We start from the raw sequence: 13,942 nt of genomic DNA on the forward strand, positions 1-13,942 counted from the left end.
ACTCATTTATGTTGTCTGACTTATCGTTGAATGACTTTCATACATTATTAGTTAGTTTGTGGTGTTGGGTATCTAGGTTTACATATTCTGGGACAGTTTAATTTCTGCTGGGTTGTAGTTTGAGTATTAGTGTGTTCTGGGTTTTGGTTGCTCTGTGTTCCTTCACTCCTCCTCACACCTGCCCTGAAGTCATCCTCGTTAGTCCTGCCCTGCTCCCAGTTTCTTTCCCAGCCTGCCCTTGTGTCTGGTCCTGTTCCACATCCCCGTATTAGTTCAGTTAGTATTTAAGTCTTGGTTTGGAGTCAGTCTTTGTTGGATCCTCTGTTCTGTTTTTATTCAGCCTGTTTTAGTTTGTTCAGTCATGGCTCTGCTTTCAGTTTTGCCTTTTGAACCTCCAGTTTTTGTTTTTTCCCCGCACACTTTAAATAAAGTTTTCTTCAGACCTGCTTCGCCTACGGTCTCTGCATTTGGGTCCATTCCTGCTACTTTCGTGACAAGTTTATTCAATGATCAACGCAGTCTCATCAATCTGCGTACACTTTACACTTTAAAATTGCATGCAGTGCAGAGGCCACGCCACGTCTGATTATGCGTGCAGGTGATATGCCAATCCTTAACTTCTGTGGAGAGCCAATGACGTATTATATGAATAATGAGCCATCAGGTAGCTCCTCCTGTTGAGGAAACTTAAATGTTTGCTTTCAAAGCGATTCAGAAAGCTCCTAAACTCTCAAACAGCAGATTATCGATATTTTGTGCAATGAAGAGGGAAATCGGACTGTTTTTTCTTCTACTGATCTCAGCCTCAGGTAGGCTACTAACTTGAATTATGTCAAAATGTACATTAATTTAACTTTGGTGGCACCTGGTTTCATCACCATGGTGTGTTTTCCTCACGGAAATCAGGAGTTGGACGCATCCTTCTGCCTTATTTTAATCTCATTTTATCCCCTTCACATCTTTTGCAATTTGAACAAATTCAGATTTAATTTAATTTAGGAACTGTAGAACTACCAGATAAAACAGAAATGTAAAAACTTTCTTATAAGGGACGTTGTTTCTGACACTTGTGACATTTTTGCATAACGTTATCTGATACTGAAATGACAATTAACCAACGAACACAGATTAGCTAACACCTTACTCCTGAAATTTAGATAGAATCACCTAACTGATGTTGTATTCAACAAAAACATAATTAATATTTAAATCAGGTCTCCTGTGTAGATTTACTGTTTTAGAGACCCGAGAGGACCACTGGAGACTCTTTCTGTTATTATTAATCATCTCATATTATTATTTATATTTTTTAAACTCTCAACTTGTGTTTAATCTTATTTCAAACCTTTTAAGTAAAGTCAGTAGCCTAATCACAATGCCAGCAAAGTATGGAATCCAAAGGGGGAAAAAGGTTTATGTCGTTGCCTAATTAACCGTAGTATCTCATTTGACTTTCTATATCTCATAATTAGGAGAATGATGAGTTTGTTTTTTCTTGATTGAGAAAAGTTTAAGGTGGTTATGAGTCATTGCTATGGATACTGCACAACAGTAGGTTACGGCCAGTATGTACTGACCATCTGGCATACTGGCACAAATCCCAGTGGGCCGTCAAACCATATCTGTTTTACCGCCCTCTCTGTGTGCCTGTCATTCAGGGTGCACATCAGAGCATGCTGCATGCCTGTGTCTGGCTGTATTCAGACCAAATCAGGTTTCAGTGCACTGCTGCAGGGTTGAGCGGAGGTGTGTGGGCATGTTTGTGCTCTAGAACGTAACTGCTGTGAAAAAATCTGAAAATATCGTTTAACTGATCTGATTCACTAGCTTTCTCTACCACCGCTCCCTCTCTTCATTCTTCTCTAGCTGAATCGACTACAGCTGCTCTCTCTCTCTTACTATTTTTCTCTTGTTTTTTAAAAATGAGCTGGGAAGCTGACAGCAAAGCCTAACTTTACTTTTAAAGTTATCAGTGCCCCCCTTTACTCTCACTGCTAGAGGGGGGAGACAAAAGTCTCGTACTCCAGCTTTAAAAGATGATAATATGAAAATGTGTTTTCACAGCTTGTTCCACATATCAGTTATTGCAGGTTATAAAATAACTGCCTGTGAAGCAAATATAGTCTTGGTTCAGGGGGTTTACAGTCTGTACAGCGATACAACATCCTGATCCTTGCCAACCAATATAACGATAGTATTCACGAACAAACAAACTAATCAACCGGTCAATCTGTGGCTATAAATAATGTGCATGTCAGCTTTACTACTGAGTGATAGCATTAGTTTACCAAATAATTAGTTACTGATGTCAAAGAGGATCTTTGCTCAGCTTTAAATACAAAACTTTCTTATGAGGGACGTTGTTTCTGACACTTGTGACATTTTTGCATAACGTTATCTGATACTGAAATGACAATTAACCAACGAACACACATTAGCTAACACCTTACTCCTGAAATTTAGATAGAATCACCTAACTGATGTTGTATTCAACAAAAACATAATTAATATTTAAATCAGGTCTCCTGTGTAGATTTACTGTTTTAGAGACCCGAGAGGACCACTGGAGACTCTTTCTGTTATTATTAATCATCTCATATTATTATTTATATTTTTTAAACTCTCAAATTGTGTTTAATCTTATTTCAAACCTTTTAAGTAAAGTCAGTAGCCTAATCACAATGCCAGCAAAGTATGGAATCCAAAGGGGAAAAAAGGTTTATGTCGTTGCCTAATTAACCGTAGTATCTCATTTGACTTTCTATATCTCATAATTAGGAGAATGATGAGTTTGTTTTTTCTTGATTGAGAAAAGTTTAAGGTGGTTATGAATCATTGCTATGGACACTGAGGCATGATGACATTACCTTATTTAATAAGTAATGTGGAGGGCATTATGCCAACATTAGGCAAATTTCTGTCCGTTGAGGACCAGTTAAACCAGTAGGATGGGGTGCTTCATGGATACATGGGCTACAAGCTTCCAAAATTTGTGCCCCATATAAAGATGCTACCATTTGATAACAGCTATCAGAGCACAAAATAAATAATGATTTAAAAAAAAAAAAAACATTGACTGAAATTCCCAATCAGGTCGCATAATCTGATGGTAGTAGTCATAATTAGGGGAAGATGCCCACCATAAGAACATTTTTTATTTAATGAGAAGACATAAACGGTGTTTGAATGTGATTTCAGTATGAACAGCATCAACCAGCATAAACCAACACAGTTTGGGTGATGTTGTGTTGGTATTAAATGTAGTTCTTTGATTTTGGTTTTACAGATTTTATATTAACATAATTAATCATTTCTCATCAAGAACATTTGCTTTTATTGACTTCTCTTTTACACTGACTACAATAACATCTTTTTAAGAAGGACAAGTTCATTTAAACAGGTGATTTTAATGATATTAGGTTTAAAGTGTTAAAGCCTTAAAAACTGTTTTCCAATAATAATAGTTGCCCAAATTTGTCACCAAATCCTATTTGAAATTAGCATTAAGTTTTGCTAAAAGCAACTAAGCTAGTAGCATGATCAGAGGATGAGTTGTTTTTATGTCCTTTCATTGAAACATGATGCAATATTTTAGTTTTTGTGTCTTTGTTATTAATTTTTACACATCCACAAACAGAAACACAACTCCAAATGAATAATAATGTTGATCTGTAACTGCTAAATAAATATGAAGACATTTGCTGACATGTTTCTAATATCAACTAAAATCTGCAGGGCGGAACTTTAACATATAAATAAACGTCCGTTACATTCAAGCCCTCACCAAACTACTTCACACAATGCTGATCAAGCCTGTCACCGTCATACTGGGACAAATCCCAGTGGACCGTCAAACCATATCTGTTTTTACCGCCCTCTCTGTGTGCCTGTCATTCAGGGTGCACATCAGAGCATGCTGCATGCCTGTGTCTGGCTGTATTCAGACCAAATCAGGTTTCAGCGCACCGCTGCAGGGTTGAGCGGAGGTGTGTGGGCATGTTTGTGCTCTAGAACGTAACTGCTGTGAAAAAATCTGAAAATATCGTTTAACTGATCTGATTCACTGGCTTTCTCTACCACCGCTCCCTCTCTTCATTCTTCTCTAGCTGACTCGACTACAGCTGCTCTCTCTCTCTCTTACTATTTTTCTCTCGTCTGTTTAAAAATGAGCTGGGAAGCTGACAGCAAAGCCTAACTTTACTTTTAAAAGTTTAGCTTTAAAAGATGATAATATGCAAACGTGTTTTCACAGCTTGTTCCACATATCAGTTATTGCAGGTTATAAAATAACTGCCTGTGAGGCAAATATAGCCTTGGCTCAGGGGGTTTACAATCTGTACAGCGATACAACATCCTCTGTCTTCAGACCCTCAATTCAGAAAAGGAAAAACTCCTAAAACATTCCTTTAACAGGGAAAAAATGGAAGAAAGTTCAAGAAGAGCAACAGAGGAGGGATCACTCTCCCAGAACAATAGATGTGTGTGCAGAATAGACCAAACGGCAAAATGTATACAGTATGGGAAAAACAGGATGACAAAATTATAGATAAATGATAACATATATGAGGGATATAGCAGGAGGACATCAGGCAACACCCAGGTGCCACCAAACAGGTAGGACCTGAGTATGACCCTGTTTGTATTAAAGGATTTTTTATTGTGTGTTGTTACAGAGAGTCATGACATCAATTGCCCATCTGAGCAGGTTGAAGCTGCAGTCGGAGACGACGTCACTTTAGACTGCCACCTTAAGTCTAAACGTGATGTGACGGGAGCATTAGTTGAATGGAAATTCAATGATTCCTTTGTCATCATTTACAAAAACAGAGGTTTGTCTCCTGATGATCAAGCAGAAGAATTCAAAGACAGAGCAACTCTTGATGTAGGGGAACTACGCAAAGGGAACCTTACAGTGAAAATCTCATCAGTTAATACAGCTGATGGTGGAATCTACACCTGCTCTGTTAGAGATAAACATAAGCAAATCAGCTGCAATGTTCATCTCAATGTTGGTAAGTAATAAGGACACTAACTCTACATAAGACTTCATGCTTTCAGCCAGCAAATGCAGAAAAAAATCCACATGTGGCAGTGTAGTTGATGTAGCTTATCATCACTGTTTGATACGGTGGCCCCTTAAGGACAAAGTACACACAAGAGTGAAAGCACAAACATTAGGCAACACAATAGGCCTCAATTTTATCAATAAATCCTTATTGTCCGCCAAAGGAAATTTGTCTTAGTCACACAGCAACAGTGCAATGGCTTCAACAGCACCAAGAAACCCTGTGTGCTCAAAAACAACAACTGTCTGATTGAACTGGGTTTGAGGTTAGTAGCAGTGTCATCATGACGCAGTTTGTCTACCAGAGAGCACTGACAAGTTGATTTTTAGACTGTAAAACATCAGTAATGTTTGTATCTTGGTCACAATTCTTAAAAAACTAAATAAATTTAACAGATTATAATCAAGATTGTTTGTGCATTTTATGTATTAATGTAAATAAATACTATGGCCAATATATCCTTATCAGATATTTTACACTGTCAACTTTTTATTTCAGTATTGGCCTCAAAAATCCAATAGCCTATTGGTTGTTCTATATGACAGACATTCATGTTCCCTTCAGGATATATACTAATAACTTTGGTGATCCTCAGACTTTTCCACCATTAGGTCAAAATTTCAGTTCATCCAGTACTTTGGTTTTTGATAATACCTGCAAAATGATATTCCCATCAGCCTCAGCTGTAGGCCTGTTTTGTGTTTGGTGCTAATTAGCAAATGTTAGCATGCTCATATGTTAAACTCACATGATGAACATGGTAAACATTTTACCTGCTAAACATAAGTATGTTAGCATTTAGCTCAAAGCATCACTGTGCCTACAGCCTCACAGAGGTTGTACTGTCAATCCATATCTCTGATTGGCCATTCCTTCATGTGATCAATCATGTGATCACTTGAGAGCTGCTGTAATTTCAGTCTTCAAAGAAAACATGTCAGAAAAAGCACTAAAAGAAAATATAGTAACTGTCTTAACATTCTTCATAGTTGTGTTGTTTACCATGTTTGTATCTTTAATGAGCACAGAACAGATTGAATTGTGTGAAAGTGTGTCATGATTAAATGCATGTACAGATTTTTTGTGTGTATGTCTTTATTTGTCCTTCTTAACTAATTTAATGCTCTTCTGTGTCATTGCAAACTTAACAGAGAAATCGAGTAACAAATCCAAAGCCAAGTCACCTGAAGGTACTGACACGACCCCCTCACCGGAAAGTAAGTACTGTAACTTCTCAGCTGTTGCAGAAAAAAACAGATTATTTGCAGTTGTTTACCACATTTTTATCTCTTGTTTTGAGTATAAAATGATTTAGAGTTTGTGAAACTACTACTCATAGTCAGCAAATTATTTCATATTAAAACAATTGTTTTAGTAAATGAAGACAGATTGTACATGTGTGTAAAGTAGTGAAATGTCTGACAGCACAGTAAGAAAACAAGCAGTTGTAAAGAGTGATAATGGTTTTGCACAGAAGGTTCTGCAGCAAGTAAACAAATGCTCTCTTATAAACAATAAACACCTGCAGTGCAGCACCTTAAACTCCCTAGACTCAACTCAGCTTCTCTTCTATTCTTCCAGATGGCAACAAGGATTGGATAATTGGATTGAGTGTTGTTGGAAGTGTTGTTATTGCTGTTCTTGCTGTTGTTCTCGGATTCTTGATCTGGAAGAAATGCCAACATCGTAAGTCACTTAATCTGCCTCCCATTTTTGACATTAAACTTGTTATAATTCACATTGAATATGTTGAAACATGTGTGATATTTCCATCTACATCATTTTGCCTCCTTATTAATCAGTCCAGTATTCTAGGAGTTACATTCATAATGGACAATTTCACACCTCCCGATTTACATCAGCTGCCAAACATTAAGTATCAAGACAGGAAGTCGTGTTTTCCTGATGTAGTGAGGAGTTTGTGTCCGTTCGCTTTATATTTAACTCTAACCACAGGGCTGTTTCTGGACATTTTGATGTCTCCAGACATCCACCAGCGCTCCAGAGGGATTGATGTTTACATTATAATCAGGGGTTAAATAGGGATTTGTGAGGAGAGGGTCCTTGTCTATTGAGGGGTTGGGTGGTTTCTAAAGACCACACTATTGGCTGTTTTCATACAGAGTATTTCATCAGTAGAAAGTATATAGCCCAACATCACCAATCACAAATTTGGTTCAGGGGGTTTACAATCTGTACAGCGATACAACATCCTCCATCTTCAGACCCTCGATTCAGAAAAGGAAAAACTCCTCCTAAAACATTCGTTAAACAGGGAACAAATGGAAGAAAGCTCAGGAAGAGCAACAGAGGAGGGATCACTCTCCCAGAACAGACACACATGCAATAGATGTGTGTACAGAATAGAGCAAATAGCAAAATTACAGTATGGGAAAAACAGGATGACAAAATTATAGATAAATGATAACAAATATGAGGGATATAGCAGGAGGACATCAGGCAACACCCAGGTGCCACCAAACAGGTAGGACCTGAGTATGACCCTGTTTGTATTAAAGGATTTATTATTGTGTGTTGTTACAGACATTGATTCAAGATTCAGTCATTTATTGCCATATCAACTTTATAGTTGATGGGGAATATTTTCTGTGTGCTCAGAGATAATAACATAAACATAAACCCACACAATACATACAAGAAGTGTCCACAAAAAACGCACTGTTACAATCATATTTCAATATTTCATTAATGCAACCATATGTCCCATAACCTCAAAGTGACAAACTAAAGAGCATGTGTTAAAGGAGTTTATACAAGTTTAAACAACCACTGAAGCATTTAGGATGCAGATTTCTTCAGATGTTCTGGTCTTAATACTGCAGAGTCTTCTACCTGAAGGGAAATACTGAACAGGGAGTTGAATTTTAAAACCTTTCCACTGAATGCGGATGTGATATAATTCAGAAATGATGGGGAGTTCACAGTCAATTATTTTTGAGATGTGGTCACGACTCTGCCTAGCAGTTTGTTCTCTTTGGCTGTAGAGTTTTTATATCCTTCAGTTATTAAATAAGTGAGCACAGTATGTATTACAGCTTTGTAGAACTGTAATATTGCAACCCTTGACACTCCAAAGTTCCTAAACTGCCTTAGAAAGAATAGCCTTTGGTCATCTTTCTTCTGGATGATGGTGAAGTTGTCTTCTCATTTCAGGGAGTAAAAATACACAAGAGGGAAGAGTGAAAAATAACGTACAATAAAGCAGATGTACTGTCAATCCAAACCCCTGCTTGGCTGTTCCTTCATGTGATCAATCATGTGATCACTTGAGAGCTGTATGCAGTCTTCGTCTTAGACAACCAAGTAGCTCACCTACACCTAAAAAAGCCCCACATAACCATGATCTTTACCTTAAGCAAATGTTTAAGTTCCCTAACCTCGAATATATTGTAGTTGTCATGCACAGATATTGATGAAAAAATCATTACAAATGTTGGCAGAGGACATGACAAAACATCGCCAATGAATGTAATTTGGGTTCTGTAGTGTTCTGTCTGGAGATACAGTTGCTTTATTACTGTCAAACTGAATTAACTAAGGAAAATTTCCATTATCTCACACAGAGAATCCAGCGGCTCCGGGAAACCCTGTGGAGAACATACCACTGAACTAACAGTGAAAGGAAAACACAGCAGGGTAAAAGAGAATCTCACCATCAGTGATAATATTTGGTTTAGTTGCAGACCATCAACAGCACTGAGAGGAAGTTCATCTGCTTCAGTAATCCTGTTAACTGATTCTTCAGCAGTCCATGATCTCCCTAGAAAACTAAACTAAATACATCTCTGAATTTACCAGATAAGATATCTTTTACACTGTAAAATCACTGAGTTATTTTACCCAGTTTGGGTCAATAGAGCAGCAACACAATACTGAGTTAATGTTACCCAGAAATCCACTGGAGACAAGCAGCTATTCTGATCCACGTTTAGTGTTATATTTAATTTTATTGTTGAGTTATTTACTCCTAAAAGCTAAAACTAAAGGTTGTTATAATCTGCTCTACTCTGTTACATGTTACTGTTTGTTATTGATTGTTCATAACTTGTGTATATTTTGAATGTCATATGCACATCATTTTGTACAAGAAACAACACATTGGTGACAGTTTTTAGCTAAAGCTTGTTGTATGTAACACTGGGTCAAACTAACAGATTGCTGCTGATTGTGTGTAGGTACATTTACTCAAGTACTGTGCTGAAAGCTCAAGTGCAGAGGTGTTGGTGAAAAAGCTGGATCTTCAGTCTTTTCTTAAAGACTGAGAGGGACTCTGCAGATCGGATGGAGTTTGGTAACTCGTTCCACCATCAGGGAACTACAGAAGAGAAGAGTCTAGCTAGTGATTTAGGGTCCTGTTGTGGTGGAGGTACCAGACGCCTTTCATTAGCAGAGCGTAGTGAGCAGAGGGAGTGTAGACCTGGATGAAGGAGTTCAGGTACATGGGAGCTGTTTTAGTTGCTGTTTTGTAAGAGTGTCAGAGTTTTGAATTTGAATTTGATTTTACATGCAAACCATATGATGACTTATAAAAATATGATGTTTAGTTAATTGTAGCCGAATTAGCTCCACCTCAAATAACTAATCATTAAAATGCTGCTTAATGCATCAGTAATAATAACAACAATAATAATAATAATAATTATTATTATTATTATTATTATTATTATTATTATTATTATTATTATTATTATTATTATTATTATTATTATTATTATATACACACATATTATGCTTTTATACTTCTACTGAAGTATAATTATGAATGAAGGGTTTTTACCTGAAATTGATTATTTTTATCATGTGGTATTGCTACTTGTATAGAAAATAAATTATCTCATTTCTATTCCCATCAACAGCACTAAGGCTCCTATAGTTATATTTTTTAAAAACAGACAACATGCCAGATTTAAAGATTAAAGATCCTCCTCTCCCTCATTGAAAAATTCATGATCTATGAATATGCAAATATTGTTTACTTCAAAAGTTTTCCTGCTGGATACAAGATGTCTCCTACTTCACTCCATTCTCAGTGTTTGTGTACTGGAGGCTTCAAGTTTCCACATCACACTTGTTTGAGTTGCATAACGGACCACGATTGGCTCCAAACTATTGGTGATGTCACAAACCAGATTTAAGGTGAACATCGAAAATTCCTTCCTCTAGTGTGAAACTCTGCACATACATCATTCTACACAATGAAGCTCAAACTTCTGAGTGAAGGAACAAGAAGCAAAACACATTTCGAGAGCTAAATCTTTAAGTTCACTCTTGTTATGAACACTGCAGAATATCTTGAAATGAAAGTGTTTTGTCTTCATTTTTTACCTCAATGCAAGTGAAGGTGACTGACAGTCTACCTCCAGTGGTGAACCAAATCCTCGTGAGTCCTCATTTTCACTTCTTTTCTTCATAAAATGCTTATTTGAATGTTTTGCAGGTGGAGGCAGCTTTAAGCCAAATGTGTCCCTGTTAGGTAGATGTGGGATTTTCCAGAACACAGAGGAGTTCCCCTTATTTAACATTTAAAAGCAGCACATACATGGTTAATAAATGGTTTATAACACACTATAATGTAGTAATAAGCAGATATAAAGACATTTTATATCTCTCTTATATCTCTTATTGTACTTGAGTATTTCCATTCAATGCTACTTAATACTTCTACTTAACTCTATTTCAGAGAGTTATATTATTGTACTTAACTTTATTTATCTGACAGTATGACAGTCGTTATTAGATACTTTGTCAGATTAAGAGTTATATTTATTAAATCAGACTTTGAACATTAAATCAGAGGCTTTTTGTTTTGTGACTCCTAACAATAAAGTCTGAGTCTAGTCCAAGAATGTAAAATTATCCAACATTATCCCCAAAAAACATTTCTTTCCTCTCCCATTAATCATCTCATGACCCCTCAGATTTATCTGCTGACCCTTTGGAGGGGCCCGACCCCTAGGTTGGGAACCACTGGACTAAACTAGCTAACTGTATATAAAGTAGTTGAAACTACCTCCACCTCCAGCAGCTACAACAGTAACATGCTGCTCTAACACTGATGCTTCACAATTAATAATCTAATGATGTCATATATTCAGTCCGTCCTCATAAGACAAACAACAGTATAGGTCTAAAATTCAGGCCGGTAAAAATGACTAATAGTTACGTTTATGCAGTCTAGCAGTTGTGGTAGTTATGAGCCGGGGAAGTGATGCTGTTCAGGTGATTTCAATATCTGACTTCCTTATCAGGAGGTGGGGGTAGGGGGGATGGTTAGAAGATGGCTGAAGGAGACCACTGGTCACCTCCACTTCCAACAAAGTGTCTTTCACCGTGAAAGATATTGCGAGTGGCCGTGTTTGGGTGTCTTAACCTTAACCAAGTGTTTTTTGACTAAACCTAACCAGACCTTAACCACAGCGTTGTCACACTATAAAACACCATTTGTTCCTCTGGGTGGTTCTGGTCCCCATCCATCCTCTAGAGAGCACTGAAAACACTAATATGTAATTTTGGAAATAGACCTATTCTGTCTTTTTGATATGAGGATGTGTTGCCTACATAACAATATATCAGTCAGAGGGAACATTTTACTGCAGAACATCATTTAATACTTTTCATTACATTTTGTTGATAATACTTAACTTGCCTCCAGTCTCTTGCTGGATATCTTTTGGATTTTTACTGTATTGTTTGTTTATGAGCTCTCTGTATCAAACCTCCGCAGAACACCAAGACTGAGACCAACAGTTCCATGGACACAACTGTGATGGGAGTTTATACAGTCGGAGGATGTTGAGCCTGAAGATCACAAAGAGGATGATGGCCCTTAGTTGTTTGTGGAACGTTTCACTTTTTGTGCTCTGCTGTTTGGACTAATATTGGCTTTTAACCTAAATTACCCACCAAAATACTAATCTTGTTGAGAAAAATGGACTATTTCTGAAAAACAAGCAGCTGTAGTGAAGGAAGGGTTTAGTTTGCTTGAGACGTGATGTGTGAAGTTTTTATACCAACATCATAACACCAACAAGCCCTTTGTTTGAAGCATACTGAGACCTTGACCTTTAAATAGAAACTACACAGTAATTTAAAAAAAAAACAATTAAAAAAAAACACTTTCTCTGCTAAAAGCAGTCAAGTAAGATTTTAAAGTTCAGTTCAACTGAATTTTCTTTTTTTTTTTAAATCAGGATTTCTTCCCAATTTTAATCAGCTTTATTTTTTCGTTTTTACTATCATTCTTTTTTTTTAAGAGGAGATCTTACTGTATAGTGTCTTTTTTATGTTAATGTAAATGCAGCTAGTGTCAAACATACTTAAAATTTGTACAACTGTAAAACTGAAAATCTAAATGTAATGTAATATTTCTGGAATATACAACACTGTGCAAAAGTTTAAGGCTCTTTTAGTCTCACAATACCAGACAATTGGAGATCTCCACCTAACGATCATCTGGGGATTTCTAAATGCACAGAATATGCTTGAACTACGGTGAGAACGGCCGCTAACAAACCTGCATCTCTTACATTTTGTCAACCTTACCACTAATGATGCTCTCCCAGATTCTCCTCCATAGTGAACTGCATGTCACCTTCCCAATATGAAGGGCCGCCCTAAAGACTTTGGACTGGTTCTGCAATGTTTTTTTTTATCTCAAGTTTTAACAACAAAAGCTGATTGAGATTATCCTCAGTCTCTATGATACACACACACACACACACACACATATATATATACACATATATATCTATCTCAGGTACTCTGCACATTTCAAATGGAATAAACTACAAATGGTCCTCAAACTAGGGTCTTTTAAAGGTTTATTATGTGATATTTTTATGACTCTCGTGACTGTTTTTATTAATTATTATGTTAATTGATGTTGCCTCGCCTTAGTTGTGTTGCTTCTGTTTGCTGATTGTCTTCCATTCTGATTATCAGTGTTTCTTGTTCTCAGGTCTCCCTTGAAAACTAGATTAAGTAAAGCTTAAATAAAAATGGTACATTTCTTATCAATCCGTCTGCACTGATATACATGTAATCTCACTCTATAAAACATTGAGAAAAATATTCAGTTTATTTACCTGTTATTTGTAAAGAGAAAAAGAATTTTTTGTTTTTTATTTTTCCTTTTTCTTTTTTCCCATTGTAAGCATTATTTTGCCAAACATATTTTTTGAAAGTAGCCCATAGATTACATATCAACTTAAAACTTTATTGAAACTGGTAATCTACAGTATTAAAGTAAACATGATGCCCACTTTTGATTCACTGTTGTGTGGCAGTATGTTTCAGACTTTTCAGATGAACATCCCAGCCACAATGGAACTTTAACATGCAGCAGAGGAGCTGCAATCAATCATCAATTCCTCACCAGCACTAGTTCTTATGTCAGTAAGAGCTTGTTGTCTTGTCCTGTCTGAAGTGTTTTTCCTGCAAATGGTCACATAAAGAGCTGATTAGAAAAACTGGTTACATGTATTCATGTCAGAGAAATCTGCATTATCCAGGAGAAATCTACCTGAGGAAATCAGGTTTCTCTAATCCCCTACCCTGATTCTGAAAACCAGTTTTCTCATTTATGTGACATTTAATGAATCAGCTTACCGGTGAAAGCTGACTGTCACCAAGTTACCTAAATGCAGGTCAATGCCCTGATTGTCTCTCTGCAGGTTCTGACTTGTATCTAAGCCACTTCACACTTCATACTCTAAATCGAAACAGAAACCCTGACTACAACCCTGGACACACAAAGCACCTGGTCATTAACTTCCTGCTAGTCAACAGGCACTCTGCTCCACCTGTGCCATTGATAGAAGTGTCTCTCTGCATGCTTGGATCACCCACACCTGAAC

At 36.9% G+C, this 13,942-nt stretch overlaps 1 protein-coding gene across 2 annotated transcripts in view; it reads left to right on the top strand.

Moving 5' to 3' along the window:
• The window catches only part of LOC122974260 (butyrophilin subfamily 2 member A1-like), a 90,707-nt gene that overhangs the window by 47,593 nt on the left and 29,172 nt on the right, over positions 1-13,942 (top strand). The window contains exons 8-9 of one of the 2 annotated variants that reach the window (XR_006400271.1): positions 4,854-5,012; positions 6,648-6,659. The gene's annotated coding sequence lies outside the window, so the exon portion shown is untranslated. Of the gene's footprint in view, positions 1-4,853; positions 5,013-6,647; positions 6,660-13,942 lie in introns of those variants that run through there. The other variant, XR_006400270.1, reaches the window with a different exon arrangement.

This window comes from Thunnus albacares, chromosome 22, assembly GCF_914725855.1.
Source record: "Thunnus albacares chromosome 22, fThuAlb1.1, whole genome shotgun sequence".
Classification (NCBI taxonomy): Eukaryota; Metazoa; Chordata; class Actinopteri; order Scombriformes; family Scombridae; genus Thunnus; species Thunnus albacares.